Below are 17,211 nucleotides of genomic sequence, written 5' to 3'. Positions count from 1 at the left end.
ACATACTCGAATTACAAATGAAGGTAAAGTGTTACCCCTATATCATACACATGTACAGCTCTGGAAAAAAAATAAGAGACTACTCCAAGTTCAGAAATCAATGTTAAGTGGTCTCTTAATTTTTTCCAGAGTTGTATGTGGGGAAATATGCATTATGCATAACTTTGGTGCTTGATGTGGCCTGAGCTTTGATTTCTGCACTATGAACTGATAAGTAATCGATTCAGGTTAGATAAGCAACTAATTAATTTCATACCAATACAGTATAGATTGAGAATAGAGTCTAATGCAGTCTTTGCAGGAGAGGCGCTGTCCTTTCAGCACCCGGTCCGGTCCAGACCTCTCCTGTGAAAATCGAACTGAAATACAACGTCAGAAAAACAATTGCTGTGTATACAATTGTCTAAATCAATATTCAAAATATTGTTGCACTGTCAAGTCACTGCAAGAGACCCCCCACCCCATAGCTCAGCAGACATCCGTTTGATAGTGTTCTGCCTTCGATGGTTTTCCTTATTTACCGGATAATTAGGATAGTTTTAACCTTCTTTTCCACTCTCCTTCCCAGCCCACCCATCAGCATGGCAGTGGGGTTAGGGTTATTGGCGAATACAGTGCATCAATTACACAAACACACAACCAATGTTTTCCTCTTTCCTCTCTGTCTGTGTGTTTAGGGTCAGTCAGGTTGTATGATTTGTCAGAATTGAATTTCTGCAAACAACCAGCAGACAGCCAGACTTCTTTCCAGTACTAAAGTAATTAATGTGTAAATTGGGATTGAAACATTTTTAAATTTAATAGCAGCGGGCAAGAAGTGCATTTCCTTCATAACTTTGTAGCCAAACTTTCCAAATGATTTTTTTTCCCCACTCCTATGTTTCAAATTAAATGTCTAATCTTTGACAAAGTGATGGTTTCACGTCTGTAACAGATCTGTTAATCCTTATCTTCTGCAGCGAGGATTAAGGTTTTCACACTCTGTCTCAGCTACTAAGCTAGCAGATAACAAAAAACAAACTAATAATAAATAAATAAATCAATATCTGAGCTCGGAGGTCTAGCCTGTAGAGTCGCCACATCATTTCCTTTTACTTATACCTGCTATTATATTATTATATTATCGCACAGTCACTGATGCATGTATCATTACTCCTAAACCGATGTATGTGTTTGATCATGGTACAAACTAGACATAGATCTGGTCTAGGGGTTAACAATTGGCTCCTGGTGGGCAAGAACACAAGGTCGGTGTTGCTGTTATTGTAATTGTATTGTATTGTAATGTCATTTCTTGATCGCTTAGTCCCATATGGCATTTTATGTTCCCTTATGATACCTTGTACTCTTTGTCATTATTTGTCATTCAATTTATTAACACCCTAACTACATACTAGGCTTGAAATTAGTTTTGGTGCTTCATTTCTGGTGCAGATGATCAGCTGATCACTACTCCTGCCACAGAGCAAATAGCTGAGTAACGCTATTGATTGGGAGAGAACTTGACTTTGTTTGCTTGTTTATTTATGTATATATTTATTTATTTATGTGGCAGACACCCTTTACAAAAAGGTTACATTACAAAAAAGTTTACAGTCACAAAATACACTCCTCAAAAGATTAACATTATCCAGTAGACTACAATAAATCCCAAATACAATATATCCTACAGTAATATACAGTATAGGTCCTATAAATGTGAACAATGTTATCAATGTTATATTTTGCGTTGATAATTATTATGCATGAATAAGTAATCTGGAAATACAGAAGAGCTCTGCTTTGTGGTATTTAGAGCAGCCATGTTTCTGATGAGTTTCAGTTTGAAGTTTTAGAAGATACTAACATGACAGGATGGAACAGAACAATCACACGAGTAGGCCTTTACACCAATCTGAGATAGCTCCCCTTTAATGGACCGCTTTGTTTTGATCTGCGGTAGAAAATACTCCATATCTATCTCTCTACACTTGTTGATACCGCATTTAAGACTTGCCACCGTTGACACATGTGCTCCCCAGGGAAGGGTAATTCCTCTCCGTCAGGTGAACACTCACAAAGCCTCCAGGAAACCCTTATCAAACTGTCAAGGCACAGGGAATTGGAAGGTGAGGAAAACATGCAGCAATGTGATCTCAAATCAATACCATCTCTGGCAAGAGAAAGTAACAAGAGCGTTTTCTTACAAGGGACACGCTGAAGCAGAAAAGACAAAAGGGATCCGGCTAAGTATTCCTAATCTGTATGAATCTGCACCGCAAGATAAGACTGGACCGTAATCCTTTCTACTACGATTTACACAAATAAGTACTCTCCTCAGTGTGTAACTGGATTAAAATATGTTATAGTACAATAAGTGACATTTCTATGTTTTAATGTAAATTATAATGGATAACCCACACATTTTAATTCAATATCATGTATTTAAGGTCTCAATAACATTACCAATCTGGTTGCTTCAAAGTCTATATTATTGTCACTTGTGGAAAAATAATGTATCTTCAGAGGTGGTGTTTGTGTTTCAAAAGTGTTTTCTAGGTTTAGCTGTACTCATATTAGTCACCGTAAGTAATCCCCTATATATAGTGCTCTCTGCCTAGGGTTAAATGAGATGTTACATCACGTCAGGACTAATACAAGCTACTACACATCTCTGCATAACAATATGGAGGTAGATAAGAATATGTTTATGAGCTTGTCTAATAAATGTTTATCTTTCTTATCTTAAAGATACAACATTATCACTTAGTTTAACAACAGGGAGACCCAGAAGACACTTATAAATGGTGTGGGAGTTCTCAAGGCTCAAAGGGCATGCTCTTTTTCGGTATTTATTATTTTCTTATTATAGAAACTTGGAAAAAAATATGGAAAAGTGAGATTTTAAAATGTATTTGAATCTGAGAGAGGGATGCATTTATTAAATTCTTTGTGACTTCCTATTTTATTTTATGTTATGTTTGTGTTTTTTAATACATGTTACATGCAACTTAATCAAATAAGCATATTTATATAACTTGTATAACTTTTTACACTTTAACAATTACAATTCAAGTGCATGCAAACGTAGATCAACAACAAGGTTTTTGCATTGAATATAAAATTAATGATTCCTTACCGGTCATATCTATCAGAACAATATTTTTACAAGAATCTTGATTCATCACTGTAGTTCAGAAATTACACATTCATTACAATGCAGATTCAATACTAGTGTTTAAAGGTTTTATTACATTTTCTGAGATTAAACAAGGTCAGCTATTTGAAAATCTCACGTTGTAACATTTCATCTTGTCAATTCCTTCATTTGTGTCTTTTTGAATGAATATGGTTTTGTTTGTTTAGTTCAAAACCACAAACTGAGCGTGCAGTTTCCTCGGGGAATAAACATTCGAATCACAGTGAAATCCATCAAACACTATTTCAGTTTTGCCAACCATCCCTTGTCACCCGGCAATATTGCTAAACAGTGCAGCAAGAACAGCACCCTGTCTCCATCCCACACCCCAGGGGCACTTAGAGCCTTACTTAATCTATTATGTGGCATATCTTTAAAAAAGGCTCATGATTCACTCCTATGCATTTTGCAGATTCCCAAAACTTGAATCACCCTTACTGGCTATTGAGAAAGTTAACACAAAACACTCTGCAATACTACAGGTGTGCTCTCTCTCTCTCTCTCTCATTGTCTTCATGCCAAATGGCACAAACCGTCTCATGACATCCTCAAAAGCAATTTGCGTCCTGCAGGGGATCCAAAATGATCCAGAAAGCTCAGGGAACCATATCCCACATAATTGTATCTTAATGAAATTCATCGCCAACATAGGGATAGTCTGATTGGGCAGGTAGCTTTGCATTACCTTAAAGCATAATGTTTTTACTTACGTGTTAAACAAATACATTAACTGCAATATAATACAATATCTCTGTATGGAGACATTTGAACTACTGTTAAATAAATCTGGATAAAGTATCGATAAAGACTGGTGTGAACAAAATTCAACCCTACCTTATATTTGATGTTTGTAGTGATTATACACTCACCTAAAGGATTATTAGGAACACCTGTTCAATTTCTCATTAATGCAATTATCTAACCAACCAATCACATGGCAGTTGCTTCAATGCATTTAGGGTTGTGGTCCTGGTCAAGACAATCTCCTGAACTCCAAACTGAATGTCTGAATGGGAAAGAAAGGTGATTTAAGCAATTTTGAGCGTGGCATGGTTGTTGGTGCCAGACGGGCCGGTCTGAGTATTTCATAATCTGCTCAGTTACTGGGATTTTCACGCAAAACCATTTCTAGGGTTTACAAAGAATGGTGTGAAAAGGGAAAAACATCCAGTATGCGGCAGTCCTGTGGGCGAAAATGCCTTGTTGATGCTAGAGGTCAGAGGAGAATGGGCCGACTGATTCAAGCTGATAGAAGAGCAACTTTGACTGAAATAACCACTCGTTACAACCGAGGTATGCAGCAAAGCATTTGTGAAGCCACAACACGTACAACCTTGAGGCGGATGGGCTACAACAACAGAAGACCCCACCGGGTACCACTCATCTCCACTACAAATAGGAAAAAGAGGCTACAATTTGCACAAGCTCACCAAAATTGGACAGTTGAAGACTGGAAAAATGTTGCCTGGTCTGATGAGTCTCGATTTCTGTTGAGACATTCAGATGGTAGAGTCAGAATTTGGCGTAAACAGAATGAGAACATGGATCCATCATGCCTTGTTACCACTGTGCAGGCTGGTGGTGGTGGTGTAATGGTGTGGGGGATGTTTTCTTGGCACACTTTAGGCCCCTTAGTGCCAATTGGGCATCGTTTAAATGCCACGGCCTACCTGAGCATTGTTTCTGACCATGTCCATCCCTTTATGACCACCATGTACCCATCCTCTGATGGCTACTTCCAGCAGGATAATGCACCATGTCACAAAGGTCGAATCATTTCAAATTGGTTTCTTGAACATGACAATGAGTTCACTGTACTAAACTGGCCCCCACAGTCACCAGATCTCAACCCAATAGAGCATCTTTGGGATGTGGTGGAACGGGAGCTTCGTGCCCTGGATGTGCATCCCACAAATCTCCATCAACTGCAAGATGCTATCCTATCAATATGGGCCAACATTTCTAAAGAATGCTTTCAGCACCTTGTTGAATCAATGCCACGTAGAATTAAGGCAGTTCTGAAGGCGAAAGGGGGTCAAACACAGTATTAGTATGGTGTTCCTAATAATCCTTTAGGTGAGTGTATTTGAGTCCAATCTCACAGGGATGCTAAAACTCTACTTAACATTGTATTCTTGGGAATAACAAATCAGTTTTCATCATGTAATAGTCTTATGTAATCATTACAATGTGACTTTTCAACAAGTCTGTGTTTTTTTTTTATTTCTGCAAAGCATTTCCAAACCTGACTTTGATTTAAATGAGTTTTGACAGGCCCTCTGTAATAAGTGAAACCCCAAAGGAGGGTATAAATACCAGATATTCACATTGTCTCACTATGTTTAGAACTTAAATTGGGAATTTGAGTCTTTTCCTACATTTCATTTTGTGTACTTACATTTTGTGGGGTACTTCTAGGTTAATTTTTGGTCCTCGATCTGCCAATAAAGAAAAAGAATAAACCGGTAGAAAAACAGAAAATAATTATAAAATTTGGGCTCTGAGTCAATTGCATATTTCAGGCTTGACAAAAGTACTTGTTATACCTTCCTGTCCTCCCTCGGAGAAAAGGCGGGTTATTTAGTGTCTGGAATTTCTCTGTGGGTTTAGGCTTCTGCTTCAGTTGTTTCAAAGGATCATCTCTGTATGCCTTTTGTCTAAATCTACTCTGGAAACTGCTTTACTATAGCAGATTCTCTCTGTATGGATAGAAAAAGCATAATCTCACTATTTATTTAGAATTAGAGATCACTTTTTTTGCTTTCAGGTAACTTAATCCACAAGGAAGCTTGGTCAGCAAAAATAAAGATGTTTTACTTCCCATTTGTGGTACATTGAATGTTTATGTAGTGAGTAGAAATTAAATACCTATTTACACTTGATTTTGTGGTTGTCCACCCAATATGTTTTGTTTTACAATTTGTATGAATTCTCAACGGTAGTCACATTTAAAGGGATATAATTTAGCAAAATATTCATAAAAGTTTAGCAAAATATGCATAAAACAGTTTTGTATTCAATCTGACAGAATCTGTAAAAGATCACATGTAAGCCATCACAAAATGTACTTCTTATAATGCAACACAAACCAGCTAACTTACACACTATTTTAATTACCAAATGCATCTCTGTGATACATAACCATTCTGGATTTATAAAACTCCGGGGAACATCTGAAAGTACGGAATATAATTAACAGAAAGCAAAGGAAAATGCATTATAATAGGGGATAGACACCTTTCCAGTTCTACTCTGATGACTTACTCAAGGAAGTAGAACAGAAACAAATCAAAATTCACTTATGAGAGGATTACTCGGCACAATCAGGCTTTGAGGAGAAGCACTTTCTAATGTTCTTATTCTGCTGTAATGTTCAAGAGGCAACATTTATATTTTTTTAAGAAAAGGATATTGCTTATTTGCGTTGCAGGTTAGATAATCTGTGTATATGTATATATATACATATGTGTATGTGTATATTGCTTCCAAGATCCTACTGTCGTGTTAGAGATTAAGATTAAGTGTAATTGGCCTTTTTGGTTGTGCATCCCAGACCTCCGAAAGGACCAGAATTGTACAACATTATTATAACTGTGGTGTACAAGGTGACCTGTGTCAAGACAATTCAGCTGCCAGAGGAAAAGAAGTTCAGGTTTATTGCAGCATAAGGGCAGGTACATGAAATAAACTGGCACAGACTCACTGAGAGCGATAAAGAGACCCCATGAAGTCAATATATTAACAGGACTCTGGTCAAATTTAAACATATCTGCTGTTGGGCGCACTAACTTGTGCCCAAGGAGAGAGCAAGAGAAAAGGCATCATGACATGATGAATCGCTTTTGAATATTATATCTTTGAGCTTTTAACTCAGATCACATTAGAAGATTTTGTGAAGATCCTACCGGGGAGATATTCAAATGAAGGTTCACGAGGCAGCACAAGAGATCTCAGCGTGAGATCCAAGGGGCAGCTGCAGACCTTGCCGAGGCAGAGCGGGTGAAGAGGGCAGGACCCTTTCTCAGCCCGGCTTCTGGCACATAGGAAGGGTTGTATTATTTGGCTTCCTTCATATATAATGTAGGACACAGGGATTTACCTGATTTCAAGGGTTCAGACAATCTCAGTAGACATACTGTATGTAAAAGGTAAATAGTGTTTATTTATGCCTACACTCACTTCACTAAACCAGTGATGACCTGGCCATGAGGACGAGGCCATCGGACCTCCCCACACTAGGTGGAGTGACCCAAGGAGCTGCTGCAAAGGGTCTTGGGGTGGAGGAGGGATGCAAAGCAATGGATGCTGGGAAAGTGCATACTTATGCTTGGGAGGGCGTGATTGGTGCTTCTCCCAAGTTCAGTTCAAAACTCAATTAAAACACAGCCTGCTAAGATGCCTTCTCCCCTGGATTCACCCCAGAGACATTTCACTGCATGCTCTTATCAGATGAAGGTTCAAGTTTGCCAGCAAGGTCGTCCAGCCAGAAGAATATGTGCCCACTGGTTTCGGTTGTGCAAACATCAACTTTTGGTGTGTTTATCAATAGATACAAATTGATTTGTTTTACCCCATTTGTTGTTATTTCATCCATACATTTGATCTGATTACTTCTTAGTAGGATACCCGGCAGGTCTCTAGGTGACCCAGTGATTTGGACTGTGAGTTTATGACAGAACTGTCATAAGTACTGCCTGAAGGACAATATAAAAACAATTGACTTTCTTAGTTGAAAAAAAACTAAACACCAGCATCTCTATGCCTTGGTAGAAAGCAGAGTGGCAAGCTTAGCCTTTTGGTTGACAAGACATCTGATTCTTACAGTTAATCAATTAACATCTGGAAGAAATGCAATTTTGCTACCGGCTTACATGGGATTATACACGAGTTTATCTGGCTACAGGCAACTCGTCTCTCTGTGTTCACCAAGCAGCTCTGTTTACTGGGAGTGCTGCTAAGCAGGAGGGGGGGATGTGTCATAACCTTACGCTACACAAAAGCAACTGATTACCCGAAACTGAGGTGACATCTTGTCTTTCGGAGTTAAAAAGAAACAACGTCAGCATAAATCTCGACAAGTCATAGATATAACCACAGAACAAATTCAGCTGGGCCCAAGTCAGCACTCACTGCCTTTCAGGCGATCAGAAGGAACAGATGCAATTTTAAAAAACAAACACACAGGCAGGGATGTGAGCGCCTGTGGAAGACAAAGATACCTTCCTGGAAAGCTTTAAAACCAGAAAAGAAACGAGGAGGCTGTTCTGATGCTCAATGTTCATCCCCCAGGATGTTTACCTCATTTTAAATGTTCTGATGTTTGTGAGGGACTGTAATGGAACTAGGTCACCTCAGCATTGCTGTGAACGAGGCCCATTTGTGCATCACATATTTGGAAGTATAGTTTTGTTGTTTTTACTTAGCATTAAAAAAATATTGGCGTGTGAAAAATACTTTCAAGATGGGTGATCAAGGGCTTTACGGTTCTGCTCGGTTCCTTGCGATTAAGAATATGTATCGTAGTGAAACTTGTATTTATTGATGTGAAGTGTTCTCAAACGCTTGTCACACAACCCACTGACAACAGTCAATTAATTAAGTTATGTGAAATGTCAATTTCCCGCTAAGGGCGCTGCGCTCAGCGTCCAGATGGCAGCAAATGCACACGGCCGCGGTTCGGCACTCATCCTGTCTGCACTCGGCGGGGCTCGAGAGCTGACCCCTTCCAGAGATGAGCGCATCTTTAGGTTTGGAACAAATTGTAGAAAGTGTCCATTTGCTCCACATAACTGCTGGCATGAACTAGTATGTCGTAGCCTAGCCAAACATCTTTATGAACAATAACATTTATGGTTTTACCGAGGCACGGATAGAAAGATTACAATGCCGTTGCATGTTTAAAAACACTGATATTGTCAACGGTAAACAACCATTCCAGTGCAAGCTATTGATACACTGGTGACATCATTATTCTCACTTATATTCCTATTCCTATGCAGGTTTTGTTGGGGTCCAAAATTAAAATAGATAAACTGGTTGTTAATGATGTTGAGAGAATAAAAACACCTCGATTCTTACAAGTGGCTGTCCTTTTTCTTCTTTAGTTTTTGCTTGTTTCATTCACAGAAACAATAACCTTTTGTGCATGCTAAAAGTAAGAAAATAAATACAAATTCACCCTCTGTGCTGATGCCTGAGATATTGCCTCAGTCCAGCCCCATACCCCTCCTTTCTTCCGCACAGCAGATCAGTAGCAGTGATGGATCGGTTGCTCGAAGAGCCAGAGACTCAGAGCCTCTCAAGGCCTGGCTAACAGGGCCCCGTTGTGCTGAATCTGTCAAGCAGGTTGTGAACTTTCTCATTGGCTAGTGGGAGCTGGTAGAAGAGCTTTGTGTGTTCAGGAAAAATGCCAATTAGATCAGACATTTATATTTCAAGTGTTATTTGTCAAGCACACTGCTCGGTGGTCACGACTGTCTCCATAAAGGAACGTGGCGGGACATGGAATGAGGCCCACGTACGTTTTCAAACTTTTCTGACAATGGATTTGAATGCCGAAACAAAGAAACCTTCTTGCTTTAACACATTTAGGATTTTTGATCAACTGTTTTAAACCCGCTTCAATGTGAGGAGCGTCAAACTCAAATAAAACATCCTTTCCTTTAGCAGAAAATATAGCAATATCCTATGTTAATGTATAATTGGTTTAATTATGTACAGAAGGCTTTTATTCCATTGATAAGCACTATTGATCTGTTTAAAATGTCATGTAACTATTGCAACTATTACTTTTGAAGTAATCAAAATATGCTATTATATGCTCTGCATTTGTCTGCATTTTTCTACATACCTGCTTATTAACTGCACTTGATCAATTTCAAATCAGTGTGTGTTGTGCACAGAAGTGGTTTGCATCTGTTTGGGATGAATTATAAAAAAGGACACACAATTAAAGTGATCGAGGCAGTCAGTGCCAGGAACATGATCTGGCTCGGGGTGACACGCACGCCGCCAGCTCACAAAGCGTTTGGGCAAATGGCTGGCTTCAGTACTGTTAAATAATTGGTTATGCAATCACTTTTATTCTAAATAATATGACTTAATAACCTTTCATTAATAATGACCGTCACTGTAGTTTATTACACTGGATTACTGTCTGACTCGAAATACTGTTACTCTGTTGATTTAAAAGGGTGACAGCTGATTAGACGAGTGTGGGATACTTTAATTTCTGTAATGTTGCAATTTGCTACTCAAGTAACCAGGACTCTTAAAACCTGGTCACAATGTGTTGCCTGCAAAAACTGAATATCCCATCTGACAACACGAGGAGTTGGTTTAGCTAACACACACAAAGCTCTGGATACAGCCGTTCTGTGAGAAATGCAAATTCAGAGCAAAGCAGTGGAGACAGGCCTGCATATGGCAGTCAGAGGCAGTAAAATGAATAAATACATGTCGGCACGTGAGCGAGCATATAAAAAAGGTCAAATGAAAAAGATTTTGACACATAAAACCAGGCGTTGTAGAACATTGCTCCAGTGTAATAAATAATTTCTGCTTGAAAGCTTTATAGCTTTGTTGGAAACCAAGGGTGTTTAATCTCCCCCCCCCCCCAATACATATGATTAAATCAAAATAAATTGTAGCTCTATGCTGTAAAAACTGGAATAAATAAGCATATGTACATCAAACACGGCGCGGTTCAAGGTTAGAAACAGAACAGCAGAGAAGAAAGGAGAGACAAGTAACAAAATATTTCTAAAAAAGAATGTTGTTGTTTCTTAAAGCTTTAATATGAATTAATTTGGGTTGTTGCTGAAGCTTGCGGTACAGGAAATCATGGGGATTATGTGCAGCTGTCAGGCGGTTGTGTGCAATGCCATTATTAATATCAATGACAATCAAAATGCAGCAGGGCTCCTCATTCACGGAAATGCAGATGGGAGTCACAGCAGAGCGCCCAAACATGCCAAGCAAAGTGTCTGTCCAGCAGTTGTGCACCTTAGTGTGGGATGTAACGGGGACAGGCTGTTCATTTTTACATCTGCTGGAGGAAACGGCAAAGTCCTGGGTCACCCACCCAGAGCCCAAGCAGTCAGCCCTGGGGGAGCACCACGAGCAGCTGTCTGCTTGTTTACCGGGGTCCGCCAGGTTTTCCAGCTCGCACTGAGATCCCCGTCCTGCCGGGAACACTTAAATCTGTGTAGCTGTGCGTCGTCCCAGGCCTTCCTGACTTCTGGTTTACATAGCGGGGAACAGAAACCCAACATCTACAGTTTGGCCCCCAGCTTTCTTTGACACAATCTGTACAGAAGGAGAGCCCTACTCCATGTCAACAGTTATTAATAAACCCTTACCTATACTTGGCAGCTCTTTGAAAAGGAAAGAACACACACACCCTGTGGATTAAGCCAAGGAGCTGCTGCACAGGTGGGAATCGGGTGGGTGAAGCATAGCGAGGATCGTGGCGCAGGAGAGGGGAAGTCTGTCACTTGAAACGTATGCGTATTGATTGGTTGTACATAGGAGGAAGGTGGGTGTGAGACTGGGGCTTGTCCTCCTGCTAACTTTGGAATAAAACTGTATGAAACCAAGGGGAAAACCAACGTCTCTCTGACCTGATATTTTGCAGTCCAGCCGTGACGCCGTTTGCCTGTTCATGACTGTTTCCTAGTCTACTCCTCAGCAGTGGACGTGTCACCTGTTGGTGTGTCTCGGGTATAAGACACTCTGTTCATGAGACGAAGGAGCCTACGCATCAGAATTGGGACACAAGCCTCGTCCAAGACGTGACAGTGTCGTAGGCATGTACTAACAAAAGTGCACGAAATGCCGGCATTCCATTCCAGTTTTTTGGGTTGTACTGTGTGCTCTCCGTGGTTTGGAGTGCTGTCAGTAAGTACGACAGGCATGCAATAAAACCTCATGCGCAATTTGGGGTAATGAAATTTAGCAGAAGAATGACCTTATAGTCACAGCACGTTAACATCAGTAGAGTTGTCTGTGTACACTCCTGTCTGTCCTGTAATGGTTTTCACTTTGCAAACGTGCATAGCCAGAAGCTATAACACCTGGACAGACATAACTCACTTTACATGAAAAAGTATAGTGTCATAATGTGCTACAATTGTATCATCATCATCATCATCATCATTATTGCATGAGATGACATCACATACAAGAGACACCCTTTTCATGACCTATTAATTTATACTTGAGAAATAAGCCAATCAGAGAACAGCATTTCCAAAAGATGAGAATTAAGAAATCATAGTTTGCTATTGAGAGAAAAATAAACCAGGCTGAGGAACAAAAATCATAATATAATACTTTAAAATACTGGATAAGGGCGTCTGCTTAGAAATAAACAATAATACTATTTTTTTTTTTCATACTTTCTTAAAATAAAACCATTAGACTCTAAAACGTTGTATCAACTGAAACTGAAATATATAAATTGTAAGGAGATTAGAAGGTTTATTAAATATTAAATGTATTTATATTGTTTTAATCCAAGCGTAAGGGTCTTGAAATCATTTTAAAACAGTCTCATGAATACTTGGGGAGCTGGGAGCTACAGCGTCGGTCCCAAATTAGTTTGACCTGGAACTGGGTCAGTGCAACGGATGCATATTTTTACATTCATGTCCTGATGTGGGGGCTTGAGGCCTTTTTCCTTTGCTGACTCCATTCCTTATCTTATTTTAGCTCAGTACTTTGGCTTTATTGGAATCTGGATACATCTGGAACCGGGCTGGCCATGTCTGTGGGCCCACCTGAGCTCTCATCTTCACAGACACAGGGCAGGAGTTCAGTGGTTCTGCTGACCTGAATTAAAATGTAGACAGAGGACCGCTGCATTTCCTACATAAAACAAAAGAAGATCAACTTGACAATATCAACACACTTCTGTGAATGACTGGAGGACCAGCGATGCAAATAAATAATAGTACGAATCGCTTGGTCAAGGGATGTGCGTTTTACCGCCTGCCGTTGACTAGGCCAAGGGTATTCAACGAGACCTTCGGATACACAACGCAGAATTGTGTTGTATGTGGATTCTTAATAACAGTGTTTAACCCAGTATACCAACAACCGAGTTTAAATCATTCAGGAGCTAATTGCAAAAGCTGGCTGAGGAGAATCTCCCGTGACCTTTGCGTAAGATATAGTGAGATGACTCCTAATAGTTCTTAAGTTGTACTGCCAACGACTATGTAAACTGCAATCGGAGGTTATTTTATAGAGTGTAAAACAGTTTGCATAATTTGATCTTTTAATTGGCCATGAGCACAGCCAGGCATATTCTGTGAGATTGTTTGAGGCCTCTGGTATTGTATTGTTGGCAAAGTTAAAATATGTAAATGCTGAAGGAGGATTTTGTTTCATGACTTTTGCGCAGCTGTGTCAGGATACAGATTTCAGAGCAATAACTTTAATTTCTAATAGGACAGAACATCTCGTCCTATTATTGCAGCTATACACCCCTGGAGGATATCCCTTTGGTAAACGGTCTGTAAACAAACACAACTTGCTCATACAAGCCGAGTGTAGCCGGTTCAATAGATGTACTTCTCTTGGAAGTGCAACAGCAGAAATCGAACCAAACAAATATAAGCAGTCCAATTCGATTACTTCCAGTTGGTAAAACATAAGACCTCATACTTTTTGGAGATTGTACTGTACATTCGGCACCTCCTCATGCCAAATTACTCTAAAGAAATGTGTTTAAATGCTGTTACACAAATTACACAGAGAAAACCTCCCTAGGTGAAATTAAATTATCATTAAGACACATTTACCCATTTCACTAGATGTCCACAAATCATTATATAAACCTTTGAAGCAGCTGGTGTGAACATGATACGTGAAAGCTACAAACAAATGTTTCTGGTAGATTACAAGGGTATCATAAGGTTAAGTAAAAGTAAGTATTTCATACTGTGGGAAAAAATGGTTTCTTGAACATGACCTCAAATTCACCTCGAGTCAATTTCTTCTGGGCCCAAATGAAAATCGCTCAAACTTTTGCACACTTTTGCAAAGCTTAAGGTGAAAGGAAACACTTCTTTAATATGCATTAACACATACTTGGAGACAAGGCTTCCACACTCGCCTCACATTTGAAGAGGAATTTCTGTATTCTTAATTACAACCCCCCCAATCCAACCCCTGCCTTTGGAAAGTCAGGCAGGCAAGTTCAAATTGAAAATTAAAGATCCTGAATCATTTCACTCTGCAGTCATGAGCTTTAGGGAGCTCTTCAGCAAGACAGAGACTGCTGGGCTTGAAAGATTGAAACAGGTAGACTTTACCATATCACACATTCTTAGGCTTTGAAACCAAAGACGTGACTCACTTCTTGGAGAATCCTCTCCTTTCATTACTTTTCATTACTGTGACTTATCTTTATTCGGGATACATGTCAAGAGTCATTTACAGAGCTTCACGGATCTCCTGAGGTCTACCTCAATGACAAGATCCCAGAGGCAGACGGTGGATGAATCCGTGTCTTTGACTGCAAACAGAAATAGGATCTCGTGATACCGTTTCACGGATGGGTCAGACAGTGATCGGAGTTCAACAGATCTGTTGAATGCAATGTCAGTATCCACAGAAATGTTTTTGACTTTGAGACAGGTAGAATTTTATTGTAGAGCAGTAGCCAATTTCCACTTAAATCTGTTCCAAATAACCCACCCATCTCAATCTGAGTTAAAAAGGTAATCAGGTAACTACCGAATTTGTCTTTGGCATATTTAATATCAAATATTAGCAAACCATGTCCTTGATGATGCATCTGATAGACTGCCCTATTACATTTAATAATTAGTTGCCGAGAACTGAATGTTCCTGGCCGATCAGAAACACCGGAATCATGGAGAATCATGTGAGGTTTCGCGAGGGCATCTCCAGTTTACACGGCTCCTTCATGCCCCTGTGCCACTCAGACCTCGCCTCCTGTGAGCGGTGACTACCAAGCGGTGACTAATGGCAGCACTCCATCCCGGATGTTTTATTTATTTCTTATGTCATCTCAGGTTCACCTGGAGGCCAAACTGAGACACAGACACATGCACACACATGCAGGAGAACACATGTGTGTATAGGTGAGGATTATTCAGTGACTGAGATATGACCCATTTTGTCGTTCCACAACAACAACAAAACAAACACACTGACCTTTCTATCCAAACTCTTGACTCAGGCTTTTCATTGACAGCTACGATTTATCCCACTAGTGACCCTCTTGCCATAAATTCTCTCCTGGCCGACTGAGATCTGTAATTACCTTAAAGATAAACAGAAAAGCAAAGCTGGCCCCAGAGGGCAGGCAGTTAGAGAGGAATTTGACATTTAAATTAATTTGATTTACATATGTCAATGCTTGGGACATGCAAACAGAATGGCACAACGGACCAGAAAGATATATACTTAAGAGGAAATGTAAGGTTAGAAAAAGCAAGAAAAGGCAAAAGACTTTGGGTAACTGGCATATTAAGTGCAACCATCGATATTTGTAGTAATATTATAGTTTAATAACAAGAATACATACACATTAATCATAACATGGAATACCTATATTAAAATAAAGGGTTGCCAAAAGCATTGTACAGGTAGTGCAAAATCCACAAAACACAAAAACTACTTCCATCTGGGGAAGGTATACAGTTAGGTCCATAAATATTTGGACAGTGACACAATTGTCATCATTTTGGCTCTGTACGCCACCACAATGGATTTGAAAGGAAACAATCAAGATGTGATTTAAGTGTAGACTTTCATCTTTAATTTGAGGGTAGCTACATCCAAATTGGGTGAACAGAGTAGGAATTACATCCATTTGTATATGTGGTCCCCCCAGTTTTAGGGGCTCAAAAGTAATTGGACAATTGGCTGCTCAGCTGTCTCAGCTGTTCCATGGCCAGGTGTGGGTTTTCCCCTCATTAGTTCAATTACAGGTAAGCAGATAAAAGGTCTAGATTTGATTTCAAGTGTGGCATTTGCATTTGGAATCTGCTGCTGTTAACCCTCAATATGAAGTCCAAAGAGCTGCCACTGTGAGAGAAGCAAGCCGTCATTAGGCTGAGAAATCAAATCAAAACAAACCAATCAGAGAGATAGCAGAAACATTATGTGTGGCCAAATCAACTATTTGGTACATTCTTAAAAAGAAAGAGCACACTGGTGAGCTCAGGAACACTAAAAGGCCCGGAAGACCACGGGACAACTGTGGTGAATGACAGAAGAAAAACCCCTTCACAACATTTGGCCAGATCAAGAACACCCTCCAGGAGGTAGGCATATCTGTGTCAAAGTCAACAATCAAGAGAAGACTTCACCAGAGTAAATACAAAGAGTTTACTACAAGACGTAAACCATTGGTAAGCCCCAAAAACAGGAAGACCAGATTAGAGTTTGCCAAAAAAACATCTAAAGAACCCTGTACAGTTCTGGAACAACATCCTATGGACAGATGAGACAAAGATCAACTTGTACCAGAATGATGGGAAGAGAAGAGTATGGAGAAGGGAAGGAACTGCTCATGATCTGAAGCATACCTCCTCATCTGTGAAACACGTTATGGCATGGCCATGTATGGCTGCCAAGGGAACTGGTTAACTTGTATTTATTGATGGTGTGACGGCTGACAAAACAGCAGGATGAATTCTGAAGTGTTTAGGGCTATATTATCTGCTCAGATTCAGCCAAATGCTTCACAAATCATTGGACAGCGCTTCACAGTGCAGATGGACAATGACCCACAGCACACTGCGAAAGCAACACAAGACTTTTTTAAGGCAAAGAAGTGGACTGTTCTGCAATGGCCAAGTCAATCACCTGACCTGCATCCGATTGAGAAGCATTTCACTTGCTGAAGGCAAAACTGAAGACAAAACGCCCCAAGAACAAGCAGGAACTAAAGACAGCTGCAGTACAGGCCTGGCAGAGCATCACCAGGGAAGAAACCCAGCATCTGGTGATGTCTATGGGTTCCAGACTTCAGGCAGTCATTGACTGCAACGGAT

This window comes from Amia ocellicauda, chromosome 16, assembly GCF_036373705.1.
Source record: "Amia ocellicauda isolate fAmiCal2 chromosome 16, fAmiCal2.hap1, whole genome shotgun sequence".
NCBI classification, from domain to species: Eukaryota; Metazoa; Chordata; class Actinopteri; order Amiiformes; family Amiidae; genus Amia; species Amia ocellicauda.
This window is presented reverse-complemented; position numbering follows the sequence as displayed.